The sequence below is a fragment of the Brachyhypopomus gauderio genome, chromosome 3 (genome assembly GCF_052324685.1).
Source record: "Brachyhypopomus gauderio isolate BG-103 chromosome 3, BGAUD_0.2, whole genome shotgun sequence".
Classification (NCBI taxonomy): Eukaryota; Metazoa; Chordata; class Actinopteri; order Gymnotiformes; family Hypopomidae; genus Brachyhypopomus; species Brachyhypopomus gauderio.
This window is the reverse complement of record NC_135213.1, coordinates 26,427,067-26,441,949: the sequence shown is the minus strand read 5'-3', so window position 1 is coordinate 26,441,949 and position 14,883 is coordinate 26,427,067.

Below are 14,883 nucleotides of genomic sequence, written 5' to 3'. Positions count from 1 at the left end.
AGGGCAATACATATCGTCTGCATGTTCAAGTCGAGGAGTCCCTCCTTCGCCAAGACTAAGGGCCGCCTTCAAGCGCGTGCAGAAGTGTTGCAGCTACACTACAACGTGGACGCTTTGAAACATGCAGTGATGTTTAGCGTCAAGCTGGAATATTATCACTCGGACATCATCACGTCGTGGATGATCATGTATGTTTTTTGCGTGACGTGGCGGCAGAGAAAAAGTCATATTACACAGGGAAAAAACAGCTAAAGTGCATAGAAATGGATAAAGGACTTAATATGTTGTGTTTTTTGTACTTTGTACTGTGCATAGTTTTGTGATAATCTAGCATGTACAAATTAAAGATTCTGAAGATTCTTTTTCCCCCATATCATTGTGATAGGAACAATGTCAGCTGCAGTGTTGTTGATGATGGTAATTGTCATTGCAATCATTTTGCATTTTGTGCATTTCTCAGATTTAAACCCATGCTCATTTAAAGCCCCACTCGGAGGACAACCAGTAACATATATGCTAAAGTACATTTGTACATACGCTTCCAATGCACCATTAATTAAATTACTCAAGCACTGACTGTTGATGTGTAACATGTTATGGGGACCGAGACATAGAGAAGAGAGAGGAAGAGAAGAAAATTTGGCAATATTTCAAACCACTCGACGCATTGTGGACACGTTGCATCTTCAAGAGCCATGACCTGATTTCACGTGCTCATTCATTACTGGGTATTCAGGACTGTCTTTGATTACCCGCAGTTGGTCACAGTGAACGCAGAGGAATGTTTTACCCTTAAAGATACGGAGTCTCCCCTAGTACATCCATCCATCCATCCATCCATCCATCCATCCATCCATTATCCTAAATCCCGCTAGTCGGGGTCAGAGGGGGCCGGAGTCAAACCCAGCATCATTGAGAGAGGGCAGGGTACACCATGGGCAGGTCGCCTATCCACCACATGGCCTCTCCCCTAGACTGTAATCTTAATCTCAGGCTAAGGCTTTAGAAATCTAGGGTCAAGATATTCTGACAACTGTAACAATGAATTGTTGAAGACATTTCCTTACAGAGAAGCTTTACCTTTGCCAGTGTAATGTGAGCTTTCTCTCACACTCATATATATTTTGTGATGCACCATAAAATAATGAACAAGATGGAGTGAACCCTTTTATGGTATTTTGGTACCAAAAAGCTGAATGTCTTTACATCAAGCAGTGACTAGCAATTGCTGAAGGCAGAATAGCACATGTTTGGTATAACCATTTTGGAGAAGAATTTACATTTTTTGTTTTCTATGTTGATTCAATGGTAAATTTGGAACACTTCATATGAAAGATGCATGTCAAAGTAAAAGTTCTTATTTCATATGTCTGGATGTTTTTAGGCATTTGATTTTCAGGTTATTTTTAAATATAGGCATATTTATTCTAACCTACATAGATCAAAACTACTTCACAGATAAACACCTCATGTAAAATCAATCATAGAATTTAAGTAACAAACGTACTTAATTAATAATATAGTAACAATAAACAATATTATTAATGTATTATTAATAATAACATATTAGTATTAATTATAATTTGTATTATTAGTTAGATTTATTATCTATTAAAATATTTGGTATGTCCACAGGCAAATTTAAGTTTGACCTGACTTTGAATCTTATGGTGCCATGATGTCAATGGCTGACATGGCCTTTGAAATTGAATCATCAATGTAGCTATTTCTTGATTTATTTACAGTACATACATGGCAGATTCAAATTAATAAAAAAATGCCAATATTTTTAATCATAAGAATTTCTAGAGGTCTCAATAACAGTAACACATTTAGAGCAGTGCAATACACTGGCTTGTTTAAATGTCTCCCACATTATAAGTGCAAGACAAGTGAAATTAACAACTGATATATATATATATATATATATATATATATATATATATGTTATTTCACGACATACAGTTACTACAAACACATGACTGGAGACCACTGTACTTCAGAAAGGTGTTTCTCTGATCAAGCAGCATCAAACCATATTAAGGAGATCGTGTTAATGTTTTTATTGAAAGTTAAAACATACACAGAGGCAGAAGTGAGAGCTATAATAAAAACATTAATATTCTTAGACTTATATAGACGTATATTTTTAATGTTTTGGATGTTTAGTTCTGTGCTGACATTTCTAGATACAGCCAATTTAGATTCAGCAGTTCAGACTAATTATAGATTTTTCTTCTAACCCATTCCAGACAGAGAGACCTGAGCATTTCTCTTTCAAACTGGAAATTCTTTCACTGTTCCTATGTAATGCTGCTATGTAATATGTAATATATATATATATATATTACATATATGTAGGATGTATGGGCATATATGTATGTATGGGCAGTCATGGCCTGGTGGTAGGGAACTGGTCTTGTGACCAGAGGGTCGTGGGTTCGACTCCCAGACCTGAGGCCATGACAAAATTGACAAAAATACGGCACATTTACATTTCACATGTAATACTGCTGGCTCCTATCAGAGGTACATGTTCGGCCATTGTATAGCATAAGTGAGAAGAAACTCTATAAAACAGTGATGACTATAGGCAAATGATTTATCATAGCTGATTGAATGTAAATAATTCTACTAATTAATAATTAACATTTTTCCCCTTCTGGTGAGATATGATATCAGATGTCTCTGGCTAAATCACTTCTATGTGTCTTTCCTGTGTTTGAAAAACAGGCCGATCTAACTGTGATACACTGCTACACAAATCCACATCCAGCATTCACATTTTCATATGAAAGTGTCTGAGAGTGAGGCTTTTATATCACTGAAAGAAACAGAAATGGGGCAGTGCAGTACAAGATCGTCTGGGTTTAAACAGAAGTTGCAATTTTCAGTTTTTGTTTGACAGGAGTCCCAGTAATGTCGGGCTCTGTGGTTAGTGTCTGGGAGAGTTCAGGCTGGTGGTTACAGAGGAAGCACACTGAAACAGTGAATAAAGCAAAGAGGTCTTACAGCATTTTAGAGACAGGGAATAAAGGGAAAGAGATCTTAAAGCCTTTTAAGTGATTGATTTAAAAGCACTCCAATAATTTCATTCTCCTCTTTAGTGCTTACCCATAGGTATATATTGGTCTGACCAGTGGCATAGGTTTCATTTCAACTTGGGGAGCGTGCACTGCTCAACCTAACACATGATATGAGTACTGTGAATGGAAAAACTGAACGGCCGCGCTCCACAGTACCTTAATGAACTCCTAGTGCCCCACCATGACCCACCATGTCTGCTCAGATCAAAAGGTGCAAGCTCCTTAATATAGTAATCAATGAAGAAAGCTACCACTATTGACAGAGTGTTTTCCCATTAAGCTCCCACATTATGAAATAACCTCCCTGTCAATGTTCAGACACAGATTCAGACACAGACTCAATATTTAAGGCCAGGTTGAAAACACATTTCTATAGCGAATCATTTTATTAAATACTTCCCATCTTAGGTAAAGGTGTTGATCTTGGGGTTCATGGGCTTTGAGGGTTATTGTGAACTTGTATATTATGATGGTCACCACCTCCATTTGTCCCTCCAGTTTGTTAAAGGAGAGCAGTGGACATGTCTAATATTTTTTCTCTTTTTCAGCTGAGGTACACTTGCTCCTGATGTCCTGTCTCTCAGCAGTACTGTTACTGTCTTCAGTCTTGTTTCCTCTCAAGGTTTTGTCTTTATGCTCTAGGGAGTTTGTTTTTGCTGCTTTTGCCTTCAAAAGCTGGTTCTCTGGGGACTTGGGCTCAGACATGTGTAAAGCTGCTTTGTGACAACAGCTGTTGTAAAAAGCGCTATATGAATAAATTTGACTTTGACTTGAATTTCTGTAGCTGGGAGGAGTAGTGTTTGATAAAGAAGATGATGCTTTCATTTAAAAACTTAAGGTGTCATTTTTATTCTTCACCTCATGACACAAAGCACAACAGATGCAGTATGCATTCTCTTTAATGAGACTTGTCTTTCTACACCACTGTTTTGCTTTGACTCTCTGGACATTTGTGAATGAGCTGTCAAGCACAGTGGTCTGTTTTCTGTAACACCAGAAACAATGTATGATAATGTTTCTTCTGTCATAGCAAACTGAAGAAGACTTCTTGGAGAGAATTCTTGGAGACCATGAGCAAAATGTCAAGTTTCTAAGAAAATGAAGAAGGAAACTTGTGAGGAACCAAGAGTCAAATGAAAAGCCTATCCTCCTCTGGTTGCTACTGGACACCACAACAACAGATTAAACAATAAAGAACAAAGTACATAATAAGACCAAGTAAGGAAACAGGTCTAATATGGATTCATAAACATCCCAGTCTGTTTTTGATGACTGTGTGTCCAAAGCCCATCTTGTGCAGGAATGATACAGGTACAGTAGCAGAGTTGGTGTAGAGCCTTCTCCATGTCCTCAGAGAAGAGGAAATCAGGGATGTGGAGAAGTGGGTGGGGGGAGGTGGGAGGAGCCACATACAAGGAAGGAGACCGGGTGGGGGTGGAACACCAGCTGAGCTGAGACAGGCTGACACAGTAGTTCATGAATCTTGACAGAGCATCATTTATTAGGTATAGTCAAATACGCGTTTAAGTAAAGGTTTTTTAAAATGCAAAGATGGACCTTAACAGCATAGCTAAATGATGCATATTTAGCATAGCTAAATTTCAGAAAATGACAAAAAAGATGAAATGACAGCATCACAACATTGCAGTTTACAACTGTCAATAAACCCCTAGATCTACACATTTACCTAAGATTAAAGGAATTTAACAAGATGCCTGAATAAACTAAGAGATTTTCATAGGTTTTTAATTATTGAGACTGTCTGAGTTACAAACATTGTCACAAAGGTTATTTAATAAAAAAGACCATAGTAGACCATAGTAAACTAAGAATTCACTAGTACACCCTGGTACATTAAGAGTTCACTAGTAGACCATGGTAGACTAAGGGTTCACTAAGTTACTGTGGGCCAACACTGTTTAGGATTATCTAGGTCATTAGAAGTATAGCTTATAAACAATACAAAAAATATATTAAAATATTACTGGGAGGCGATGCAGTAGCTAAGAGAAGACTAATAAGATCAATGTCAGGGTACAGCCCCTGACCCCTCACGCCCCTGACCCCTCCTGCCCCTGACCCCTCCCGCTCCTGACCCCTTATGCCCAACTCCTCCCGCTCTGACTCCTCCTGCCCCTGACCCCTCACACCCCTGACCCCACATGGACCTGATCCCTCCTGCCCCTGACACCTCACGCTCTGACCCCTCCTGCCCCTGACCCCTTACACCCAACTCCTCCCGCTCTGACTCCTCCTGCCCCTGACCCCTCACACCCTTTACCCCTCCTGCCCCTGACCCCTCACGCCCCTGACCCTTCACGCCAGGCATGTCTGTGTGTCTATGTTTGTCTGTATATGGTCCGTCTCCGTGTGCGTCTTGTTGTGTGTTTGTGATCTAATAGGAACTGCAGCATTGTACACTAACTTGAGCTTGATTATGCAGGCAATGGTGCCTCTAGACAGTAATACACTACAGTAGTGCAGTCTTGAAGTGATAATGCCATCGACTAGCTTGTCTGCATTATGTAATCACATATATCTACATATGTCTATATACTTCTAATATTTCTAATCTATGCAATGTTCTTAAGCCGGGAAGAGGCTATTCTACAAATATTTGCATGAGCTTCAAATAAGAGGCAAGGATAGACAGACCTACATCTTTAACCAATAAACATGATGAGACTATATGGGAGACTATCAAACTTTACTGCATAAGTTGAGAGCTTACTCCTGGATATGGGAATAATAAAACCACTTCTGTTTGGTCAGGATTAAGACGAAGAACGTTTCTCAACATCCAGTGTCTGATATCCTGTACATATTCCTCAGTAATATTAAGCTGATACCTGACTTCTGGATTTCTGAGACATATAACTGAGCATAGCAATGAAAACTAGCACAGTGTTTATGGTGATTATATTATGTATATAATATATAGTATAGTGATCTGTTGTATCAAATTCTGCACTGAGATCAAGAAATATAAGGATTTATGTCTATGCTTCCTTAGAGTATTCTATTTCTAAAATCACTGTTATGGCTTTTTAATATGTAGAGTGGAAGTCTTGCAACTATCAGTGTTTTCAGCTAAATAATGTTTGATGCATTTTCTTTATCTTGAGTTCTAATTCTATTTTTCTAAAATGACGCAAAGCCACCACCTTTCATCTCCATTCTCCTACGAAGAGGAAGGAGACTCAACACTTCCTCTATGTGCGTTACGTTGACCTAGATGGGCAGATCATACCTCATCGGGTATGTCCAGCTTTTTGCATGTTTTCATTGACACTCCAGGCTGTACCTTGTGCAAAGGAACAGTTTCCAGTCCTTGATTTTGTTCTACTCAAAGTTCTAAGTGAACTGGGTTAGGAAGGAGCAATGCCTCTTCCTGATATGTGCAACCACCAAACGTGAGCTGGCCTGCAGCTTGATGAAGTGAGGACACCTGCTTCACTTCCTTTGTACTTCTTCTATAAGATGCTGAGAAGGTCTCCCTGGCTGCATTGCTAAATCTGCTTCATGTGCAATGTCTCAGCAGCTACATGTAAATATACATAATTTGAGTATATATTGAATCATCTTGGATTTTTTGCTTGCATACTCCAATGGTGAAGCTATATTAAACCACTGAATGAAATAGAATTAAGCACTTTGCCAGATGGCCCAACTATTAATTCATTAAATTAATTAAAATAACAAAATTTCAACAAATATGATGCTACACACTGAGTCTGATACAGTATGTTGCTTCATGTAAATGGAGATTTTTGATGGCTGTTCTATCATGGTGGAGATTCTTGGTCTTATTTTCTTACATCATCAGTCATCACACTTACATCATCATTATGTGTCAAAAAGCAAGATATGATATTCACCCTCTGAAGTAACATCCATCATAACTGTGTATTGTACACAAACCATTACATTTCTGCCAAAGAAGCATTAAAATTCCCCTCCATTTCTTTTCTCAGAGCTGCCATTAGATATCAGCTTTGTGCACTGCAATAGTACCATTTAAAAAACCTTTTATGTTTGTACTGGTGTTAGTGTTCATTTGGCAGAGGAAGCTGCGTCTAAGCCTGAAAGGATTCCACAGTCCACGAAGAGCAGAGTTACTGAGCATATGGCACTCCTCACGTGTCTTGACTTGCAGAGAAGTAAGAGTACACTGGCCCTGCACTGGAGAATATCCACACCTTGCTCCTCAGCCCCCGCCTCTGCTCCCCAACCCCCCTGCCCCTCCCCTCTGCCCCCCCAAACCCCCAGTCCCTCCCTTCTGCCCCCCCCCCCCCCCCCGCCCCTCCCATCTCTGCTTCTTTCCTTCTTCCCTGTTGCTGAACTGCTATCAGGCACCTTGTGAGGCCCCCACTATGTGTGCAAGTCTTGCCTTAAAGTCGGCTGTAGTAGAATGTAGCACCTCAGAGACGTCAGCTAGTAAGCTGCCATTTTGAAATTCTGTATTCTCTGCTTGATTGACATAATTGACATATGTATAATATGTCATATTAATCTAACAGTGGTCATTCTTGAACTAATAATAGCACAGTAATGATTGACCATAGTAAGGACAATAATAAGGCTAGATCTTAACACATTTAGATGTAACTTTCCCCTACGTATAGTAATATTAGCTTGCCACTTTGAAATTTTGAAAAAATAATCTAAAGGTTTATTGCCTGTCTGAAGATTTTCCTTGGTGATGTTAGAGCAAAAAAATCTGTCTGACTAATGTTTTCCTGAGATCACGCCAGTGTTTTCCTGCAGAAGGTTCAGCTCACCACTACAGTTCAAGGCATCTTGACTCTTTTTTCCCAAGCTGCTCTTGCAGATGTGCTCATACAGAGCATACTTTAAACATGTATAGATTCTCAGGGCCTCCTGCTAGTCATCCGAATGATGTACTGCTCTTGACATGAAAAAGTATTTTATAGAAATTTACCATTTTGTTGAAGATATAAACTCTGCCCCGAGTGGCTTTGTCTTGTCTATGCTGGTCATAATTCATGATTCATTGTGTGGTTCTGCTCATCTTCTCTCTTTTTCCCTATCTTTCAATGCCATATGAAGTGTGGTTCCTCAGTAACCTGAGCTCCTAAGAAGGTTAAAGGTTGCACCACACTGTAGCATAGGAACCTAGGAGATTGTCAGCAGGCAAGCATGCTGATGAAGGCCTATGTACCAAAATGTTGAAGTTTTATCCCTGAATCTAGAAGAGCCCATTCCTGAAGATCTTCTCGGGTTCTCCCTCTGTGCTCAACCGACTTTTTCTCTACTGATTTAGAGAAAATATGAGATAGATTCTCTCTAGTGGTGTAGGGAAAAAGTCAGGGCTGTTGGCTAATGATCTCAATAACAATGAGTTGATATAATGAGTGCATTGAAAATGCCCCAGTCCCACCTCAAGATCAATGCACTCTTACTTTCAAAGTGAATTTTGCAGCAAGTGTGTCCAAAACAGCAACCTGTGAGTGACAAACCTAGCTCCTCCCTTTCTGGCTTTGTGTAGGAGGACTCGATTACAGGGTGGAAGGCCATCTTCCGAGTCCTTGGCTGCCCTACACCTTGAAGTCTTTGTGAGCAACAATAATTTTTTATAATGATATGGCTTACGCTGCCTCTGTCTTTAAACAGAGTCATTGTCCAACTCTCTCCTTCAGACCTGTAATTTTCACTATGAGGGAAGTATTTTACTGTCTCTGTACCAAGACTGGGATTTTGGAAAGAACATAGTGCCCCTAGAGTTTAGCAGGATTTTTCCCCTGTGCTGACGTTCCTGACAGGATGGCATTTCTGCTGGTCACAGGAAGTTGATCTGCAATTCTAATATTGGAGCTGAAGACCAGACAGATGTGAAGTCTCCTCACATGCTGGTTAATATGCTTTATTCACCTACCACGTCACCAGTGGAGCCGCAGAATGCTTAAAGGGAAAGTAGGTCTGGCCTTCCCTTTAAGACTGGCTCCACATATCTGAGCTATGACGATGTTCTCAACATGTGACCTGCCAGATTTTGGTTCTCAAATCTTTTGTTTCATTACTGAGAACAACAGGCATCATTATAATAATCTATACATCAATATAAGATTCTTATATCCCACGCTATGTTTAACCATGGTCCTCAGACCTCATGAATGTTCAGTACCTCTAATGCTAGAAGCTGCTGAAGCTTCACAGATCTGGCTTTTTGGTTCTCTTTGATTGTCTTGAAAAAGTGATACTAAGGGCCATCACCTCCATCAATAAAACTAAATATGATGAAGTGAAGATTAAGCATCTGTGCTCCTCTGACGCCTGCAGGGTTTAGAGTCAGTACACGAAATTCCTCCATTTGGTTTAGATTGTAACATACTCTCCTTCCTTTGCCTTAGTCCCACCTTCCTCCTTAATCAGTCAGTTCTGTCACCTCCCCTTTCTTTGCCCTGCCTCTAATTTCAATCCCCTCCCTCTCACTCAGACTCCAATACACACACACAGCGAGAGAGAGAGAGAGAGAGAGAGAGAGTGAGAGAGGGAGAGAGAGAGAGAGAGAGAGAGAGAGAGTGAGTGAGAGAGAGAGAGAGAGAGAGAGAGAATGGAAAATATTACTGAAGTCTTCAGATAATTTGCACATGGCGGGTGGAAGTCACCATGAGACTATCACAACGAAGAGAAAAGAAACAGAAAAACCAGCCTACTGCTTCAATCTTTTTTGTTTAGCATATCTAAATGATTATACCTTCACATGGATGATTACACAAACCTCTGACATTAAAGATAGACAGTAATGTGAAAATAAAATACAGTTGTTCATTATTTGAGAAGGGGAGTAGGCTACAGTGAAAGGGTTGAGGTAGAAGAGAAAGGCGAGGTCTTGCTGTCCCACATGTGTCAACACTGAGTCTCTACAGGGGTTTTCATAGTGGCTGCAGCCCAGATGTGTGTTTCAGTTTGTGTTTCTCGAACACTGTTATGTATTAAAAAGGCATACAGTATAGTGTAACACGTAACATCTCTCACTCCACTGTATGTATACTTTACACAAGATTTACATGGGGAACAGACACCAGAAATAAAAAAAAAGGTTTCCAGGTTCTCTTTAAATTTCTAATTGATCTAAAAACTCTAAATATGATTGGTTTGCTAATTTCATTACAGCTTTCTACTTGTGGCACAAACAACAACAACAAAAATGTGATGCAATATGCTTATTGCAATATGATGGTTATTGGTAGTAACATTGTTTGAGGTGGCAGTACATTATTGCACTAAGGAGGGGTTGCGTTACACTATTAACAGCATCAGATCAAACACACGTACATACACTGAACGTTATCTCAGGCACTACAGAGGAGTTCAGCACTCAGGCTGAACTACACATCATTTCCAGTCTTCCTGGCAAATGTATAACATCGAACTTCTGCCCAAGGAAACATCTGGAAAAAGGTCTTTCTAGGCTCTAAAATATCATCCTTCATGCTGTTACTCATCCTTCTGTTGATCCTGTTTTCTATTTGTTTTGATTGTAATGACTGTTGATTTTTGTGTAATTTTATTTCATTTATTTAAGATTATTTAAATTTTATTTGTATGATTGTATAATATTATTAATTTTTCCAGTGCTTTTAACAGAAGGAAGAAGTTGTGTAACAGTTAGCGGTAAGGAGCAACATCAAATGGATCTGGAAGAAAGACTAAACCATGAAAGATCAGATCCTACCCAACCTGCGGCTCCATCTTGTACACCTCAAGTTTTTTTATACAAGCACGAAATGTTGTATATTACAGTGTAAGGAGCAGATGGACCATGGCATCAAATCTGTAGCTTTGGAAACAAAAGACATTTATCCGCAAGTAAAAGACTTTGTTATAATGTCCATGTCTAATAAGACATAAAGAAGAAAAGGCCAAGTGTTAGTAGTGTCCAATAAAGTGTTTAGTTATTGTGTCTGCTGCCCTGGTAAAGAGTTAAAATATGTTATTTAGATGTGTGGGAGACACATTCCTCCGCACTAGATTATGGGTTGGTTACAGGAAGCATTACCTGTTTATCTGTACAATTCTATTAAAATGGTGAGCTATCCCTTATACTGTATATTCATTAAAGTGACCATGTGACCATATTCCATGCTTGGCATAGAAAATTCGAAAAAGATTTTCCAATGTGTAATTAAAATGATTCTTGAAGGTCAATAGTAAAGTAAGGTAAAGGTATTTTACAGGTGTATGCCTTGTATACCTTGATAAGACTGTTGGTGCACTTTAAACTATCCGAGACAAAGGGAAGAGGCCCAGTTTGGTGCAGCCTGATGAAGCCCCACTGGTGGGAGAGTGGAGGCGGATTAGCTCAGGGTGGGGGGCTGGAAAACCCATCAGTCACCCCCTGACGCCAGCACCCAGGCACTCGTAAACACCACCGAGCCGTGCGCACAGCCGTGAGAGAAGGATGGAAAAACGAGAGTAGGGGGAGGGACTTGAGCCAGGGCCAGAAGCTGAGGGCATAAATACACATGCAGAGAAGGTTTGAAAATGTTAGTAGTCTGGTTGGAATGGTAAAGTAGTCTGTCTGGGAAGGTTAGTAGTCTGGTTGGGATGGTTAAGTAGTCTGGGAAGGTTAATAGTCTGGTTGGGATGGATACGTAGTGTAGTCTGCTTGTGAAGGTTAGTGTGGTTGGGATGGTTAGGTAGTCTGTTTTGGGAAGGTTAGTAGTCTGGTTGGGAAGGTTAGTCTGGTTGGAATAGTGAAGTAGTCTGTTTGGGAAGGTTAATAGTCTGGTTGGGATGGTTAGTGGTCTGTTTGGGAAGGTTAATAGTCTGGTTGGGATGGTTACGTAGTGTAGTCTGCTTGTGAAGGTTAGTGTGGTTGGGATGGTTAGGTAGTATGTTTGGGAAGGTTAATAGTCTGGTTGGGATGATTAGTAGTCTGTTTGGGAAGGTTAATAGTCTGGTTGGGATGGTTAAGTAGTCTGTGAAGGTTAGTAGTTTGGTTGTGAAGGTTAGTCTGGTTGGGATGGTTAGGTAATCTGTTTGGGAATGTTAGTAGTCAGGTTGGGATGGTTAAGTAGTTTGGTTGGGAAGGTTGGTAGTCTGGGATGGTTAGTAGTCTGTTTGGGAAGGTTAGTAGTCTGGTTGTGAAGTTAGTCTGGTTGGGATGGTTAGGTAGTCTGGGAAGGTTATTAGTCTGGTTGGGATGGTTAGTGGTCTGTTTGGGAAAGTTAGTAGTCTGGTTGTGATGGTTAGAAGTCTGTTTGGGATGGTTAGTGGTCTGGTTGGGATGATTAAGTAGTCTGGTTGGGAAGGTTAGTTGTCTGGTTGGGAAGGTTAGTCTGGTTGGAATGGTTAAGTAGTCTGTTTGGGAAGGTTAGTAATCTGGTCTGGTATGTTTGCGAAAATTATGAAGATAGCAAACTGGTTGGAGCAAAAGCTGCTGGAAACAGGATGATGATGAGGGAATGATATAGCAAATCCTTAGTGTTTACCTGTGGATGAAAAGAAAATATGGATGGAAAAAGGAAATAAAAATAAATAGAGATACGTGATTTTAAAGGTTTAAGGAGAGAACCTGGAGAAGCCTGAAAGGGCAGAATCTGTTAAGACTCAGACCCTTCCTCAGACATTAAGACTGATTCAGACCCATCTTCAGCCTGGCAGGCCAGTTCTATGCAAAGCTGAGGGAAATCCAATCTGCAGCAATCTCGATTCAGAGGAGAATGAAGTAACTAACTCTGAACCCAGAAGGACACACATTATATCATAGGTTTAATTCACAAATACTTTATGTATGTAATGTAAGTAAGGTATATAGCAGAGCACACGCAGGCTTGATATCCTCCTTGTGGCCTTATGAGGTGGCATTCACAGTAAATGACTGCTACGTTCATAGGAGACATTTCGAGCTGTAGGCTAGTGGATGATTGCAGTAGATGTTCTTACTGCACTGCTTATACACACTTGCTTTAAAAATCACAACTTTGCTTAAAAATCGCCAAGGGACATGTTGCCGTAATAATACTCTTTTTGAACTGTGAACTTGTTGGCTATTGCTCTTGCAGCATACATAGCTAACTCTTTAAGCTCCTCCCCTTTCCTAAGTCCCATCTCCATCTAGCTCATTTTTTTTAGCAAAAAATCCCATTTGCATGTTGCCTCCTAAATATAATCCTGGATCAGCCACTGCAGATGTATTCTTGCTGTTTCCTGTACATGTAACACCTAAGACAAGTGCTTGTAAAGTACAGCAACCAGTAAGCCAAAGCCATTTGGCAACTGTCTTCCATAACTCTGCAAGTAAAACCTTATACATGGGGGAAAAGAACCTCCTCCACACAGCCAATTCCTCTCGCTGTTGATGCTGTGTAAAATAAAGAGGTGAAATTTAAGCCAGCACCATTTCTCTCTGTCAGATGCATTTCTCAGTCTGCCAGAGAACATCCCTGAAAGTGAACTCTGCTTCCTTCCCTTGCTCCACCTCCGTCTCGCACCGGGCTCACGCCCAGCCAGTCCCAGAGAAAGCATCAGGGTGGCCTGTGCGAGTCTCTGGCAGGCCCTGGCTCCGCCCAAAAGCATTGCCCAACAACCACTAGCGGTCCAGAGGTTAGTGCAGTCACAGCGAGGCGGCCAATCACAACTTGAGGTGAACCAGAGCTATCCTGCCCGTGGATACTTGAACAGCAGAAGCCACTTTAAAAGAAAAAGCGATTAGATACCTCTTAACCTAGTGCAAATACATTCAGATTTTGAGCTCTTCTAGCTTTTGGAGAGCACAAATGTTATAAAAAGCTGAATTATTGAAGATGTATTTTCTAGAATGTGACCACATAAAATAATATAAACTTAGTACTTAAGTGTATTGATTATGAATTATTGAATTAATTATAATGCCTACAGTTCCTGATGGGATGACTTAGTAGGTTATAAGCTTTTAGTGTTTCTTAGATAAAAAAAAAAAAGCATAGAACAAGTACAAAGTGTTGTTAACCTGAAAGAAAAAAAGAAAACCCTGAATTACACAGATCATCATGCAGACCATGACCATTCACGTTCTATGAGATTAATAGCAGAAGGATCAATAAACGGCTGCAGAACGTGTGACTGATGGACAAGAAGGAATGGGACTAACCCATTAGGACTTAAAGGATAGGTAATACAGGGAGTTGTGTTAATACAATAAATAAGTGTTTTGGAGAGCCTGCTTCAGGTCTGTGGGAGTCTCATGAAGAACATTTTCTTCAGAGTTCTGCAAAACTTTACACGGTTCTGCATCTGTTCATGGTCTGTGACTTTAGGTCATGACCTCGAAATGTCTCTGCCTCACCAAAGGCAACCTTGCAGAAGATGATTTAATGTAATTCTACGCAGTTCATGCTGTGCTTGACTTTAACTCTTTCCTTCTCCATGCCGTGGTGAAGATCTAGATGTTCTAGGGATTGTGTAGTGTTCTATTCTCTTTCTAGGCATTCTGTAGCGTTCTATAGAGTTCTAGGCGTTCTGTAGCATTCTCGATTCAGATAGTTTCCTGCATCTGCCTCAGCCTCCCCGTAGGCTTGAGAACAGAAACAGTGACTTCAGTGGAAAAGAATGCACAGTGGTCTCCTCTCCCTCCCTAACACTGAAATGCAGGCAATGTGTGTTCTTTCTCTGCTTAGAACCTCTCTCTCTCTCTCTCTCTCTCTCTCTCTCTCTCTCTCTCTCACTCGCTCTCTCTCCAACCCACAGTCTAGAATGGAGGAGGAGGTAGAATTGACCTTTTTTTCCTAACCCAGAAACCACAGATCTACTTTAACTTTTTCCTCTATCATGCTCTTTCTCTCCATCCTTT